The sequence below is a fragment of the Pyxicephalus adspersus genome, chromosome 6, assembly GCF_032062135.1.
Source record: "Pyxicephalus adspersus chromosome 6, UCB_Pads_2.0, whole genome shotgun sequence".
In the NCBI taxonomy this organism is placed as follows: domain Eukaryota; kingdom Metazoa; phylum Chordata; class Amphibia; order Anura; family Pyxicephalidae; genus Pyxicephalus; species Pyxicephalus adspersus.
Window position 1 is genome coordinate 89141464 of NC_092863.1, and position 17435 is coordinate 89158898.

Here is a 17435-nt window from a genome sequence, read left to right on the forward strand (position 1 = left end):
ATCCATGGCTGCAGAGTGCCTATTGAACATTTGCAGGGACACCCTGAAGGCAGCTTCCTTTGTGTGAATGGTGCGGCCTATGCGTCCTTCCTACACTGACACAGGAACAGCTACAAGCCAACTTTACCCAGATAAAATAGGAATTTATCCCTCTGGATAAGCAGGTAGGTGGTCAAAACACCAACATTTGCAACCATTTATTGCCTACATCATTTTACTGACCACTTTATTTGCATGAACATCTGCAAAATTGCAGCAACATGCTACAGAATTACCATGCAGTATCATCATTGAAAATAGAGGGAAATGTTTACAACTTTTTGTTTATTTTACACAAATGCGGAAACAAATTCCGCGCCCCCCCATGAGCAGTGGCTGCAGAAACACCTAAATTATTCTCCGAGCTGTGGCTTTGTTATGGATAGGGAGGCAGAGACAGATGCTGCTGAATTGTGCTGTGTGTAATGTAACAGAGAGACTGAAAAGATTAGGAATTGTGCTCATGGTTTTTTGTTACTGGGCCTGTGGTCGCCCAGCTTAAAATCTTGTACAGTATTTTTTTAATGTTGCAACTGCAAATAGATTTTTGTTTTTGTGATTCAGGCGTGCACCATTTTTTTTTTTGTAATATTTTCCAGGAATGCAGCATATCTTGCCGAAACAATATAACACATTGTAAATCAATCATATCATAGACCTAATTGAGTATTCTACGTTCTACGTTTATGGCCTGAATATTAGGTACCAGGATGAACATTGCTTGTTAATTTTTGATTGTTCTATTTTATTGGCTGACCCCAAAATGGCCATTTATTCTTGTAAAAATTAGCACAACCTACCTAAATACAATTAAGTTGGGGCAGAGGATTAAATAGGGTGAAAAGTAAGTTTGGAAATAAAATATTAAGTTCGCCACTGGCACCACCTAGCATGACACTTGAAGTGACTGCATATCAGATCTATTTTTCAACCCAATTCAGGACTAGAATCCCTGGATGTTCTAATACAATGTTTCTCAACCAGGGTTCCATGCAACTCCAAGGTTCCTCCAGAGATTGTTGAAGGTTCCTTTAGCAAGGTTAAGTGTCACCAATTATATTTTTGGCTATTTGTAAGTGTGACATACTTCCTACTGGACAGCAATGTAGAAGGCATTTTCCCCACTGACAACCATACTTACATTCTGTGGGCTGCGGACTTAGTAATTATACCAGGGGGTTGGTGGGGGGAACGCTTGGTCTGGCCACTCGGTCTGAGAAGCTTTCGAATCTCGCTTGAGTGCCGTACCCCTGGGGTGGCGATCCAGGGGCACCTAAAAATCACTGGGCTGGGAACCCACTGACTTTTAATGTGCACCGTCACGCACTTTTTATGCTGATTCGGCTCATCGCCTTTATTGTGCATTAGCTGCGGCTAGTGCAGATAGGCAATTTTTAAAAACTCTGCCCAGTGTGTTATGCAGTGTGCACTTATTTTTTAATGTATTTTTATGTTTGTCACTGTCACTGGTGTGGTATTTGTTGGCACTTTGTTTTGATGGAGGGTGCTATTCCCTTATGGGCTAGCCCTAACGTCTTGGAGAGGGCATTGGCGTAACAGCCAGGCGCTCTCCCTCAGTGGGAGCGTCTCTTCGGGAGAGCTCCCAGCTTAGTATCTGTTGGGACCTGCTTAGGCGGTCCCATGGAGAAAAGGCCCCCTTCTGGCTTTGGCCAGTGGGGCAAGTAAGTCTATCCCAGCTTCGGCTGGGTGGGCTCGCTTCGGAGGGTTTGGGGATAGGGTGGCCCTTCCTCTTCAGAGGAGGGATCACAAATAGTACCCCAGTGCACATTTTTTGTGGGGTGTTTTTGCACTCACACTTTTTTACCGAGCACGGTACGGGGTGTGTTTTTAGAGCATGGATCGCTAAGTTCGAAAAAATTATACCAGGGGGTCCCTGAAGAACTGAAAGGTATTTCCAAGAGTTCCCCCATGTTACAAATGTCATGAAACACTGCCACAATATGTAGATATTGACCCTGCTTTAAAAGACTGACTCTGACCTTTTCGCCTTTTTACCCATAATGCTAACCCATAAATGAGATGTATGGCCTCACTGGCCAATATTAAACTTTATGACGTGCAAGGGGTAGGGCCAGAAAGTCAGCTCAGGAAACTGTTTCAGTATGTGCGTACCAGAACATGTCCAGGTTTGAGGCATCTGGCAACAGGACTGGGAAACTGACCTGTATAACTTGGAGATTCCAGTAGTATGATGATCATATGCAAGCTATGTGCTTTATTTCTATTATAGTTCTACTTTATTACGTTTTTACATGAAAGCCTGGTTGTAAGATTCTAGGCACTCTGCAGACTTAAGATTTCGGATGTATAACTCTTTGCGTTGCATCCCATACGAAATGACTGCGTTCATCCTGGCAGATCACTAAACATAATCAGGGAAGTGCTGTACATGCTAGATTTTCATTTGAGATGATCATGGCCATTGGTTTGAGGCAACAATTATCTATCATATGTACCTACCTGTACAGCCACCAGGTTTTGTCAAAATTCCTTTACTGGCTAGGTTAAAAAGCTTCTTTTCAGCTAAATTCTGCTTAAAGATTTTTTCTGTCCAGCATCCCCTTCCCTTTCTCAGTTGTTGGAAGAGCCCCAATTTGCAGGTGGAGTTAACCATGGCCTAGAGATTATTTCATCCCAAACAGTGGATGGCTAAGGTATGGTATTTGATTGGATCCAACCTGATTGGTTCCTGGTCATACCTGTAGAAGTTTACCTCCCTCCACTTAGTGACAAGTTTTTTTAAGCTCAACACTAAAGCAAAATTTTAAGAAGGTTGCAAAGCTTGAACATGGCAAAAATAAGTGGCATCAAACAAGTTTACTTTTTTACCATATTGCTTAAATATTTAGTAATAGGAACACATATTTTAGCAAGTGCAAAACTAAAGCTACGTACACGTCCAATGGTTCTCGTCCGATAATTAGCTCAGGGCCAAAAACGGACGAGAATCTGGGGTGTGTACAGATCCCGTCGTCCATCCTCCGAACGCTGTATGTACAGCACTCGTTCATGCATCGGGCAGTCCATAGTCATTGGAAAGGATTGTTAAAGATCCTTTCCAATGACTATAATTGTACGTGTGTATGCGGCTTTAGCTATGAATGCGAAGGCGTAAGAGTCCCTAGCCACACACCATACATGCACTAATATCCGAACTTTTTTAGCCAAAAATAATCAGGGATGTACTACATCAAAGCAAACGTCGACCCATTTTGCCCACTGGTGGAGCTTAGTCAAAAAGCTTTTTTTCAACTTTATAGCTAAGTCCAGCTGGGGAGCGAAACAAAACACATATTGCTATGTTCATCGGTGGTTAAAAAGTTTGGACATTGGACGTTGGACTACAAAAGCTCGATGGAGAATTGAAAGAACTTGAAACAAGCTTGCAGCAGTTATTACAAACAGCTAGGACTCCCAAGTTGGGCGGGGCAAGGGTGCCACCAGTTACAACTCTTTGTGCACATGCATAACCCAAGAGAATTCTTGCCCACACTGACCAGGCATAATTATTGTTTATTTTTATTTCAGTTTAAGGTGAAATTTGATCTTTTGCTTTGGGCAACAGCTGTACACGTGCCGATTTCCTTTCTTTCGTATAACTGAAACTTGGCCTTCTCATTATCCTAAATACACATCTCCAGCTCCTTTCTGCAGTGTAAATGCAAATTGCCACTCTCATTAGTGCTATAAACACACAACATTATCACACCATTTGTAAAGCACAAAAACATCTCCCAAAACCTGATACTGACAGAAGAATACAATGTGAACTTTATTAGCTAAACACTGAATTTTATATCAGCAAAACACACGGCATGTTTATAAAATGTATTTTCAAATACGATGTTCGGTTTGTTAATTGCAAAACTAATTAAAGTGGAACATTCATAAAAAAAACACTTTCCTTGTACACATGGAAAGCCTTCGATAGCCCCCGATCATAGTCCAGTCGGTCCCAAGCCATTGGTCCCACACCATCCCATCTTCTTTTTAGGAATGGACGGGTCAGCAGGCGCCGCCATCATCTTCCTCTTTCTTCTTCTTCACTTGTCACCTAATCTCGCAGTGCGCATGAGCGAAATCCTCACTTTTAGGTCCGCTTTAATTTGAGGTCCATGCAAAATTCATTTACCAAAATGATTTTTGGTGTAGAATACAATGGAAAAAAAATGTATTTTGTATATGAAAATAATATTGCCCCATTTTCAAAGGACATTGAGATTGGTCAAACCCGGATGCACGGTTTTGTGTATATTATTATATGTGTACATTTGTGTACACCGCCTGCCATGTGTTTGTTTTCTTCCTTCAGCAATCAATATAAACAAATGTTCTTTTATTGTAACATTTTTTTCTTGTACATTCATATTTTATCCCGTGTATCTATTTTAAAGAAAAGAGGCCCTGTATGGGTGACAACCCAGCATCCGAAGAAGCCTGCTTTGTTCTCTCTGTCTGCCAATGTGAATTTTTTATTATTAGCCCAGAAAATGAAATGGTTAATCTGTATGTGGATAAAAAAGGGGGGAAGGGTGTTTTAAGCTTTAATATTATCAGAATTAGATGAGCCAAGGCCTATGATTTTGGGACTAATGGTTTGTATCCTAGGGTTGCCATCTCCCTTTTTATGCAGGGTGTCCAGATCCGGCTGGAACTGGTTTGAAGCAGCTTAGCTCAGGAACAATGCAGTGACTGAGCTACTACGGTGGGACAGAGCAGAAGACATTGCAAGGAGATATCATCCCCAGTCAGTGTGCAATCCCCATAAGACACACAGCACTGGTATGTGACATCTGCAATAAACACACATGTATTAGGTGTGTACATACAATCGGGAGGGGGAAACATTCGCTGCAATTAAAAAAAATTGATGTTTGCAGGATGCAGTGGAATTTTCCAGGATATAAGCTGCAAATTAACGCAGGTAAAGCAAATATCACACGCAAAAAAAATTTGACAATGGAATGCCAGGAAGCTGTAATGTAAATTTGCACTTTGCATGTTCTGTAATATTCTTTGCATGCCTATTGTTTGTAGTTACCATTTGTCTTTTTATTAAAGGCCTGAGGACTTACTTTTAAAGTAGGGAAGGCAGAGATAATTTTGCCTAGTATGTGGATTGTGCGGTAAACCCCCCTTGCAGCCAATCAGAATTCATCCTCGATCAGATAGCACTAACGATTGCTTATCAGTTACTATGGGATATTGCATATTTTACATTGCAATTCACATCCCATTAAATAAGCTTAGGTGGGGAAAATGCTGCAAATGTGTTACAGATATAATTAATTTGTGTGACTTACTGGCCATTTATGCATTATAAAAGTTTTAGAGATCTTAGCCACTGTGGAGCCATTCCGCAAGGTCAAAGTGCAAAGGCTGTGATTTGGTAACCGGTAAAAATCTTTACGTCTTCAATATTATTGTCTTTTCTTTACCTAGATTAGTTCATGCAATCAAATTATCGTGATTTCTGCTGTTTAAAGCAACAAATAAAAAAACAAATGCATGCACACAACTTATCATGGCAGATCTGGAGTTAAATGGTGGGGCATGGGCATGGTATTCTATAAGGATGGCAAGTGGACAGCAGATACCAAGTGCTGGTTTTCCTGATTATTTTACAATGGAATGTTTTTGCTGAAAGATAGATCTCTGCTAATCTGAGGCTTATTTACATTTAGTGATGGTTTTCCCCACCACATCGTCTGACAGTTGGCACCAAGTGTCCACTACTCTGGTTTGTTCACACAAGCTTTGGACAAAGTGTCTGTGATTCAGTCCTGATGGCATACAACCCCAGGGAACTGGATAACAGTATCAAATTGGCTGAGAGAGGAAACTTGCATTGTTTTTAGAGGAATGTGAATCCAATTTTGAATATGTCAACCTTTCCGCAACCTTTAGCACCAAAGTGGCCATTTTAGTGTTGCATATTTGGAACATATGAGTTTGTAAACATTGCTGTTTCCTTTATGAGCTTTAATTTGAAAATGCATCCAATTTTTCCACGTAATTATATATGTGGTCATGTGTTTAAGGAAGTATTCATACCAATTAATGGCACACAAGATTGCGTAGTTATGATGTGGTAATTGGGCACCATATCTAGCAGGCATATCACTACATAAATGTGTCCATACCTTGAATCCACTCCGCCATAGAATAGAATGATGGAATATGCCCATAGGTGTGCATACTGTGCAACTACAGCATGGAAATGGTGCCACAAGGTAGGATTTGTGCCGCATTCAGTTTTCCATGCTCTAAATATGTTTTTTCAGGGTATACAATAACAAATTTTGATCTGGAACATGGGAGGCATAGCCTGAGATTTTGCTATTGTTTGCAAAATAGCTGTAATGGGATGCTGTATCGACTCCTATCAGCATTGTGTCCAATATCACAGTTGCACAGATGGAATGAAAGGCAAAGCTAGGTGCAGGGAAAAAGGACACGCATTGATGTGAGCCTGTGAATCTTGTCTTTAAGCTGGAGGCCTGGGAGAGAGGAGAGGGAGAGCGTGGCAGAGCAGGGCTAGACACAGGAGGCAGCTGTAATGAATGAGCAGAGGACTGAAAACAAAGCCTTTCAGAATGGACTTCCACTAAACACATTCCGACCTTGGAGTGATCTCTTGTTACTTCCTACAACAGGAAATAAGCAGCCTTGCTTGACGCTAAACCGGCCCCAGCCTTCAGCTGCCTTTGTCACAGCTCCAATCAAGACAGGAAAAAAAATGGAGGACAATAGTGAAAAGATGCCCAGTGAATGACTGTGAAAACTGGGCTCCTCAGAGAAAACAAGGTGATCAAGAAAGCCTTGGGGAAATTTTGGAATGGGTAAGTTGTGAATAAGAACAAGGCACAACATGTTTCCCAGTCTGTCTTTGCTATGATCAATTCTGACTTCAGTTTTTCTAGCTGCAGCAAACAGATTGCTGCTGTTGACCGTTTAAATCCAGGTTTGCGTTTAAACGGCCACTGCGTTTGAGCGTATCTTTTGTTTTTGAAATCGGTGCACTTTTGGACCCACTGGACGGTATTTCTGGGAAGGTTGGGGATGCGCACAGTGAAAGGCTTGTAATGGAGAATGGAGGCTCTTTGGTCGTACATATCTTTTTACCCTACGTCATCTGTGCGCGTTAAAGAGCTTGTATGTATTTGTTATCACTTGCAAATGCATGTTTACACTACAAAATTATTTCAAGTGGTGTTGAAACTGTGCCCAAAAGTAAACTTGCATATGGCACAGTTTCCAACACTGAAAGAAGGGATTCCTGTTTCCATCTCACAGCGCATGGCACAGGAACTTGTTTGCAGCTTTTTGCTTGGTGGAACATTCTTTGGCGCATGGGAAGTGGGTGGCCTGAAACATTTTCAAGAACAGGGGGTGGGAATATCCTGTAGAAACATGGACACTTGGCAACTTTGGCGTACTGGTACTCTAGAGTGGCATCACCCTATACAAATTTTCACCAGAAATACATAATTCCAACACTGCTATTGAAAAGGTCACATTTATTACTGCCAGATTTCAAATATGTGGTCAAAGTATTATGGATAACTTCCACATATAATCAATTCATGTAATAATCCATTTGTGGTGCATTCATCATCATTATTATTATTATTATTACACAGTATTTATATAGTGCCATCATATTACGCAGCGCTGTACAATGTCCATAAACATGTCACTAACTGTCCCTCAAAGGAGCTCACAATCTAATGTCCCTACCATAGTCATTATTGTCATTTTACAAAAACATCTCAGCTGCTTTTGGCAATTTTTTAATTAATGAACAGACGCCAACTTCGTCCCTTATCTGCATTACCATAGCCAGCATAAAATAAACCTGATAAGACAGAAATACATAGACTGTCTTTGCTACATATGAAAATGATAATCACTCATCTATCATACTGATCCTCTGGCTGTATTCATTTCAACTAAAAGAACTATGCACATCTGGAGTTCTGATTGAACTTGCTATATAGGTTTCCCCCATCCAAGAAAATATGGAAGCCTGAGGATTATTAGGAAAGCTAATATAAAGGTCAGCAATGGTAGCCCAAATGTTTTTGTCCTTGCTGACTGGGCCACACATATATGACCCGGTATTCAGAAGAAGTTCCTATGATGGTTATACATTGTAGGGCGTCACGTGCAAAATATAAGTTACCAAACATTAGCCGATCAGTGGAAGAAAAATTAGGCAGATTATGGGGGGCTGTAATGATAACACACAATAATGGCAATGTAATTGATATGCTTCTACTCTTTGTTCACGGTGCATTTGACCAGCCTTTGGTCAGCTTAAATCCCAGGCGTTCTTGTTTTGTAAGCTTTCGTGGCTTAGAAGTTGAAATTCCAGACATTCCTTTCCTTATTTACAAGGAAGGATGTGCTGTGAGCCTTGCTGCTTTGTTCTCATCTGGAAAAGAACAGCTAATATGGCACACTCATGATTTCCAAAATAGAAGGATCTGTAACCTTCCTACCCTGATAATATTTTTTTTACCCTGATTTGGTGATTTTGCACATTTTTTTAATACAATTTGATTTTGCCAAGTCTGCTTCCATATCCCAGGCTCTGCTGTTTGTACACACTACAGTGTTGGTGGGGAGGGGGACCGAGCTGTGAAAAGCAGGCCTCCCTTTGTCAGGCTTAAAGAACGTTTGCATTGCTGCTAGTACGCCCTGTATGTACTCTGCATGTACTCCAGTGTGATGGCTTCTGCGGATGAATCCTTTTTCAATTAAAAACACTCCTTGCCTTGACACCCAACGAGGCTGCCCAATGGAAGCCATGTGGCTTTAATTGGAGCCATGTTCAAGTAGGTGGCTGCACTACGGGGGCACTGGACTTATGAGCGTCCTTATTACAGGTTCTCTTGTTTACTGCTGCTGTTGCAGAGGCAAGCCCTGCTGGATTGGATTTTTTCCCTCCTCTCCCTCTTCAGTGTGATTGCCTGCAGCTGTGTTACCCTGTATCCGTGCAGGAGCCAACACCACAAAACCTGTGTTAGCATGGCTGCAAGAGGTGACCAGGAGACCCGAAATATTGTAAAAACGTAAGTGACGACATCAACGTATTGAAAACCTTTCACTTCCTTTTATTTATTTATATGCCTGAGACTCAGAGACATGGTCATCCCTTGTGTTCTCTACAGCCTTCTGGCTAGGCCAGGTTTGGAATTTTCCAGGCCTGCATGAGCTAGGCAAGCCTTTGTTCTCCATCAGATGGGCTTTGTTGTGTTTAAATATAAAAACCAAGTTCCTATTTTACTAAAGATCTGGCCTAAAATAGAAATAGTCTATTGGGCAGGCTGGATTGACCGGTCATTTTCCTATGAAATCTCAATCTGCTGTTTGTTTTTGTCGAAAGTCATTAATGGTCACTAACATCACTTCCACAAAGAATACCTTGTATTACTGCATGAGCTTTTTGTGTCTTAGAATATATAAATTACTGATCGAGATTCGGGAAACTGTATTTAATCTGCTTAGGTTTTTCGGGTGACGTCATGGTTTGCATTTGTGTCTAGGAGACATAGCAACTCCACAGAATGCAGTTTATACAAAGCAACCAATCAACAGTTGTATTGTTAGTAGAATGTGGCCCCTGCTGTGGGTTATTGTATTTGTAGATCCTGATTTGTCTTTGCTGGGGGGGGGCATTTAGGGCCTGATAAAACCATGAAAACTGGAGCACCATTTTGGATGGATCATGTTGAGGTTAATTAGAGAGCACACCATTGCTTCTGTCAATAACACTCATTCTTGCATGGTGGTACATTGAAAAGGGGTGCAAATGTACATAATGAGCTCCATAATATAATGTGGTGATGGTTTCCACCATAAACGGAATTATCACTCCAACCTTTCTCATAGACTGATCTTCCTCGCTTTTATCTTCCCTGAAATGCACTTTTACAGATGCATCTTGGTGCCCTAGGCTGCTACATCCCTGTTGTTGGGTGTCTACTACCAACATTTTCCTCTGTCCCACCACATGCTGTTCTATTTTACTTATGTTTTTGAGTTTGGAGATTTCAGCAGAATTAACAGCCAAGTTATGAACAATGTCTGGGAGCTCCTTCCATTGTTATGGGAGATCCCATAACACATAACATTCTTGGCCAACTGCTTGGCCAACCAGACTCTGATATACTGAGTTAATATAGTTTGTTAGTGTTTTTTTTTTTTTAGGATTTGTGTTAGTGTGGTGTTTATCATCCAACCTCATGTGCAGATTTGGACCTTGGCTCCACTTCTGAAGCCTTCCTATTATTCTTTCAATGACTGGCCTTACTGACCATTATAAAATGGCAATGGGTGGTACAACTTTTACAAGACCAAATTCAAGTTTGGCAAATAACCTATCAATATTTCTTTTTTACTGTTTTTTGCAATGAATATTCACTGAAATAACTATTTGATTTACTGTGTAATTTAGGCCACATCTTTTGTTATAGATTATAGGCAGCTAATGGACCCAAAGGACTGGGCCCCAAGCTAACAGCAATTTTTCAAAAGGTTTGTGCACATACAACAGCTAGTTATGGGTGCCTTGAAAGGCAACTGACAGCCAGTCACAATCAATGCTAAAATCATAAGATCTGGTATGAAAGATTGTAACGGGGAGCATTTACCCCATCACAACTACATATAACCACTTCTGCAATGGTATTCAGGATCTACAGTGAACAGTTGATAAATGCAGACAACAGCCCATCAAAACTGCCGTTAAGCACTCAAACAAGTTGGTGTTGGCGGCTGGTAGGCCATCAATTTGCCCAATGACTGCCCACCAGCCATTGCTTTGAACTTAGACCAAGTATCTTTTGTAAAAACTGAGGGATCTGTGGCCTGTTCTTGCAATGTGCAGTGCAGCATACAGAAGCAAGAAATACAGAACAATCATTTAAGAACCTATTTATATTTGGAAGTGTGTACATATATCAGATGTCAATAAAGAGGAAAAGGATTGCAACCACAGCAAGGACTGGAAAGATATTCCCTATCCAATACACTTTACACTCATTGGTATTAGAATCTCAGACAATACAGCTACCAAGTCATTGATATGAATTTAAAATAAAATTAGGAGGTAATGTTATTCTAGATGCATTATGTGAAAACACGGAGGGTCACTTTAAGGTTTGCACACAGCTGTACATACCCAGCGTTCCACAGCTCTGCATTGCAGCAGAATTCCTGGCAGCTCAGTATTGGTCATTTCTTTACCATTCAAACAGTTCTATAGAAACCATTACTCTGTAATGCTGTCATTTTCAAATCGTGCTCTGCAACTACAACCCGATTATCAGTTTTTTATTAAAATGCAGAGTTCAAAGTTAAATCTGATTCCATGCCCCTTTCTGCCTGGTAAATCTCAACAGCATGAGATTTATCTGATTTTCTGATTTTGGAATAGAAGATAAGGCTCTTTCTAGGCTCGGGAACTGACCACATGAACTTCCATTTCCCATGCATTCACAAACAACCTTGTGGGGAGAAAGGAAAAGTAAACCAGTTAAATTTGAGGTTTAATCTGCTATATTTTGCTTTTCCAGGTTCCTACTTCCCGCTCCCCCAAATTTTTAAACATACCTTGTTTTATTCCAAGTGAAATTATTAGTTTCTGTATTCTCTATACCAGTGTTTCTCAACCAGGATTCTGTGGTTCCAAGGATGCCAAGGGGTTCCTTGCTCAATGAGCAATTTGTGCCTCTTCAATCAGATTAACTGACACCAATGATCTGTTTTTCTATTTGTAAGAGTGATATTCTTCCCAGTAACCAGCAGTGTAAGAGGCATTTTTCCTACTGATCACCAGGTTAATATACTGTGAGCTGTGGATATAGTAATTATAGCAGGGGTTCATTAAAACCTGAAAGTTATTTCAAGGGTTCCCCGAAATTAAAAAAATTACTGCTATATGCAGTGTAGGCAGATCATAATGAAAAGGGCTAAAAAGGTGCTTTATATATGGTAATACCCACATTTGATACTGGGCCTCTATGATTGATAAAATAAAATTCTAATTAATTAAGTGTGGTCCAAGGAATGAAAAGTTGGGGGGGGGGGGGGGGCATCCTCCAGCCAGGAAATGCGGTGGACACTCTGATTTGCCACTGGATTTTTAAAGCGCCAACATTAAATACACCTTTGCAAGGTGAAAGAAACCCCAGGGTAAACATCCCAGCCTGGCCAATAAAGATGGCCAAAGGTCTGGAAACCAGAAGAAAACCATGTGAAGGTGGCAGTGCCTGCAACAGATTAGGGAGAAGATAGTGCAAATATTTAAAAAATTGTTAAATTTATTAAATATTCAACTTATTTTGGTGAGTTATGCCTAAGAATCATAGGCCTACAATGTAAAATACATTTCCGTGCAAAACAATATACCGCTTTTGGCATAAAAATACTGACATAATTAGACCGACAGGGAGGTTAATGGATTAGTGAAGCAGGTTCCTATGTCAAGTGATCATAGTTGTGGCAGAGGTGTTCAAACAAAAGCCTCCCAAACAGTAAACATGACGGAATTTAGGTGGTGTATTTAACTGTTTCTATTGAGTTCCTGCATTGTGTTCTTTATAATTAAATTTATTTATTTATTTAAAGTCCACTAAAGCTAATTACCCCATAGATGGGTATTGTTCTCTAACATGGTCTTTTGCATTCCAATGCAGTGCTTTGCATGAGATTCAGTTGAAAATGCAGCAAAAGCCTATGTTTGACCTACTTTGTCAATGCATATCAATGGGAAGAGCCATGGAAAGAAAAGCAAAGCAGGTCAAGTGCATTCCCAGAACTCTCATTCAAACTAAACCGTGAAAGCAATTGGGTAGTTTGCTGATCTATACACTTCAATGCATGTAAAATGCAGGAAAATGTCTACATGAGCCATAAAACTTATGTGTTGCACGTTCAGTGGCATCTTTGTGCAGGCTCTGCTTCTGATTGGCTAATGTGTAAAACCTCTATAGATTCAACCAGCATCAAAATGGTGTCCGGAACCCCTTAAAAAAACCTGGAACCCTAAGGGGAACTAAATGTAAAAATTAAAAAAAAATGCTACCAGGCAGGTTCATTATTGCAGCAGAAACGCAAGATGTTCCTTCTACAATAAAATAAACCTACCTGGCTGACTGCAACTTTTTAAATACACTCACCTGCCACCATCTTTTTCTCTTCTGGATTTCTGATCTTCTATCTTGATTGGCCGGGTTGATGTAACAATGGGTGGAATCCAAAGAGAGATTAAAGGAAACATCAGCAGCTTCCTCTAAGCATTCTCTGGATGCTTAATTAGCCAGCCATTTATTTTTCAGTTCCTCCTGATCTCTCCAGCTGGGAAACTGATCATTAGCATGTCACTGAGCTTGGGCCCTAAATGGGCGAGAGTCATAGAACAGACCCCCTGGGCAAGGCCAAAAGTTCCAACAACAATTTTCACGGTCACTTCAAAACATTAACCACCTTCCCTGTACTGTACAGACTATTGAACAAACTCATCATGATTGGCTGCAGAAGTGAAACATTCATATGGTTACTGCCCACACAGACGTCTGAAAACTTCAACAGAAGCGGGCCAAAGCAATTTACCCCCTGAGCTCGGAGAGAATCTGTTCAGCTGACTAAGCAAACAGCAAAAATACTATTCAGGCAACTTCTGCCTGAATAGACTTATTTGCCCATATACACTTTTAATGAAAATTTGTAAGTCACATTAAACATTACTTACATGTAAACCTAAAAATAATAAGGGAACTTAAAATGTATTGTCTATATATGTGCAAGAATTATAGGATTTTAGATCTATATTAGCACTGCCCAATTGGTAAAGTGGTATATACAGTGTATCCCTTTAGACCTTTCTAGCGGACCTCCTTGTCTGTGCCAGCCTGGGGCTGTATAAATGTTGTGCTTAAAGTGGACCAACCACTGAGAGAAGCTGCCAACTCATTATAAAGAATGCTAATTGTCTGGAGGCTTAGCTTGTCTTTGGTTTTACTAGTTTCAGTCACACCTGAATTAAGCACCTAGATGATCTGCAATGGCACCCTGTGGTTAACGTAGATCTAAGCTTAATAACATAAACTTTTATCTGATAAAATTTAGTTTTTATTGCTCCCCCATCAACATGCTTATGAAACAGAAAAATAAAACCCTATCCATTTTCATTACATACCTTATAAACAATGGACCTGATTTATCTATACTCTCCAAGACTGGAGAAAATAGACTATCATAGGAACCTGGGTGATCCAGCAAACCTAAAATGGAATTATTTAAATTTGTTTGCTATTAGTTAGTAAATATTTTCACTTCTGGACGAGATCTATTCCAGGTTTGCTGGATCACCCAGGTTTTCCCATGATAGTCTATTTTCACCATTCATAGTAAGCTTTGATATATCAATCCCTGTGGCAATGCAAAAACTTATGTAGGGTCAGCTTGAGAACCAGTTGAAAACCATTCTATGCATACATTCTTGTTTATAAAATGAACTTCCTTGTATGGAGTGACAACTGTCTTCGAGTTGTGCTCTTGTGTTGCATATGTTGTGATTTAAATATGGATGCCTCTTGCATACATAAGTACAACTATGGAGACAATTTATGCCTTTGATGGAATGAAAGCCAGGACTCTATTGTGATCTGGATTTTCAGTTTTTTATGAATCAGTATTTCTTAACTCTATTGTATTTTGTATCTCCTTTGTGCAAGTTTAGTCTGCTGTGTGATATCTTAGGTATTCCCTAAGAGTATTTATTGATCAAACCTGGTGTGTGTTCTTCCCAGAAATCATTTATGCATTTAAAGGAAAACTGTGTCTTCCCTGAAAAATGACACTTGTGCCGGCATCCTCTAAAAAAATGTTTATGCTTCCATGAATGCTGCCTACAGAACCTTGGTTCTGAGGACCCCCAGTTTTACTCTGCACAATCAGCTCCTGGGAAAGGGGTTTGCTAACTCAACTCAACCAGCCACTTGGCCACTTCCACCACTTTGGTGGTTGTTAATGCACCAGAGTTTGAACATTTTGCGGCAGGCAGTATTGAATTGCTCATTAACACCCCGTTTTGTTTCTTATGGGTGACCATGGGTCAGACACTACGTATCATCTAAACCATGGCTGCAGTTCAGGAGTATGAAGAAGCAGTAACCACAACGCCAGGAGCAGCTAGTGGTGTATTCATGTATCAGGTTGGAAATGTAGTTGACAGTTGATGAAAGCTTTGGACTGAAAGGCAAGGCACAGTGGATTGTAAGCTCTTTTGGGCAGAGTCCTCTCCTCCTCCTGTCATTGTTTGTATCTATCTGTCACTTGCAACCCCTAACTTATGTAGAGAGCTGTGTAATATGTTGGTGCTATATAAATACTATTTATTATTAAAAATAATAATAGTAATAATAACATAATAATATTAATACCTTGAATTTAATTCTGAAATTTAATGAAGGCCAGTGTAGGGATTTCCAAAGACAAAGAGCAATGGAAAGGGTTTACTCTTTTTTTTGGTTGTCCCTGGTTTCAATATCTACTCCAAACAATGATGCAGTCTGCTTGCTTCAGATCAACAATTCCTCAAGTATGGAAACCATTTTCATAAGCAATGGTTGGTGACGCTACTCTACTCATTTCACTAATTGTGTCCTATATTCTCTTTCCATTTATGTAAAGTATTAGCTGCTTCAACCATTATAACAATGCTGATACATTTTTCTTTGCAGCTGAAGATGAGGATCACATGAGCACACACCTGGGCGTCACTTATCATCCGAGGTCCAATAACTGACTGTTAGACAATATTACTGGCCGTCTGACAAGATGCATCAAACAGACCAATGTGTGTAAAGAGGACAGCCCTACACAAGCCTAGGTAAATATAGCAGAATCCCCTCCTATGTATTATTATAACAACATTGTCCCCTATGGAAATATTTATCATTTAATTAGAGTATCCTATGAACCCTTTATTTATTCACTGCTGGGAAACAAACCTGCCCAGGAGATACGGTGTATATAGTCATATAGTCTGTGCAGCTCCAAGTTATAGATCTAGACAAAGGAGCATGGAATAGTGATTGGTTATTTATTTATAGGTATGCATATAACCAATCACTAGAATACCATATAAATGTTGACGTTTTAATGTAACTTCATGAGTGTAGCTGAAATAATACTTGGTGATTCTGCCTTGGGGGTGCTTGTTAAATACTTCATGTTAAGGTGGCAATGGTTTGTTCTGCATTCCAGTATTGCCCTGTGTTGTCCTGCAAATTGCCTATCAAACACATCTTAAGCTGACATGTACTATCCACAAATTATGGCAAAGGGTGAAAACACAAATATGTAAAAAGTAATAGCAATAGTTTATGATTTAGCAAACAAAAAAACAGAAACATCTGATGAATAAGTTATCCTTTGATCCATAGGCTCCCTCCAAACATTCGAAATATTAAAAGTATTATTAATATTATTATTTTTTTATTATTATTAAACAGTATTTATATAGTGGCAAAATACTATGCTGCATTGTACAATAAATAGGAAAGGCATGGTTCTATTTATTCTAAAAAATAAATGGGGTTGGCCATGATTCCAATAAATAAATAGGGGTTGGCCATAGTTCCAATAAATAAATAGGGGTTGGCCATGGTTCCAATAAATAAATAGGGGTTGGCCATGGTTCCAATAAATAAATAGGGGTTTGCCATGGTTCCAATAAATAAATAAATGGTGGCTGGCCATAGTTCCAATAAATAAATAGGGGTTGGCCATGGTTCCAATAAATTTATAGGTGTTGGCCATGGTTCCAATGAATAAATAGGGGTTGGCCATGGTTCCAATAAATAAATATGGGTTGGCCATGGTTCCAATAAATAAATAGGGGTCGGCCATGGTTCCAATAAATAAATAGGGGTTGGCCATGGTTCCAATAAATAAATAGGGGTCGGCCATGGTTCCAATAAATAAATAGGGGTTGGCCATGGTTCCAATAAATAAATAGGGAATGGCCATGGTTCCAATCAATAAATAGGGGAAGCAAATGACACACAGATACAAACAATGACACGTGACGAGTAGAGGACCCTGCCCAGAAGAGCTTACAGTTAGTATGCAGCCTGGGGGATGGAAACCTCCACCAGTGATGTTTCCTCTGACAAGTGCTCTTTAAGAAAAGTTAATTTTCTGCAGAACTGACAATTTAGAACTCTTATTGTAAAGACTTGCCCAGGAGTAATTTTGTCATCTGTTCATTGAAGTGGGAAATTAACATTTTTCTTGTTGCCCTGAGTGACTGGTACACAGAATGATGTGCCCGTGCAAACATGCCATAGACAGCTGGTACC

General features: G+C 39.9%; 1 protein-coding gene across 1 annotated transcript in view; it reads left to right on the plus strand.

Annotated features, from left to right (window-relative positions):
• Positions 1-6567: 6567 nt before the first annotated feature.
• The window catches only part of ZNF532 (zinc finger protein 532), a 48455-nt gene continuing 37587 nt past the window's right edge, over positions 6568-17435 (plus strand). Inside the window, exons 1-2 of the mRNA XM_072416542.1 lie at positions 6568-6902; positions 15813-15961. The gene's annotated coding sequence lies outside the window, so the exon portion shown is untranslated. The remainder of the gene's footprint in view (positions 6903-15812; positions 15962-17435) is intronic.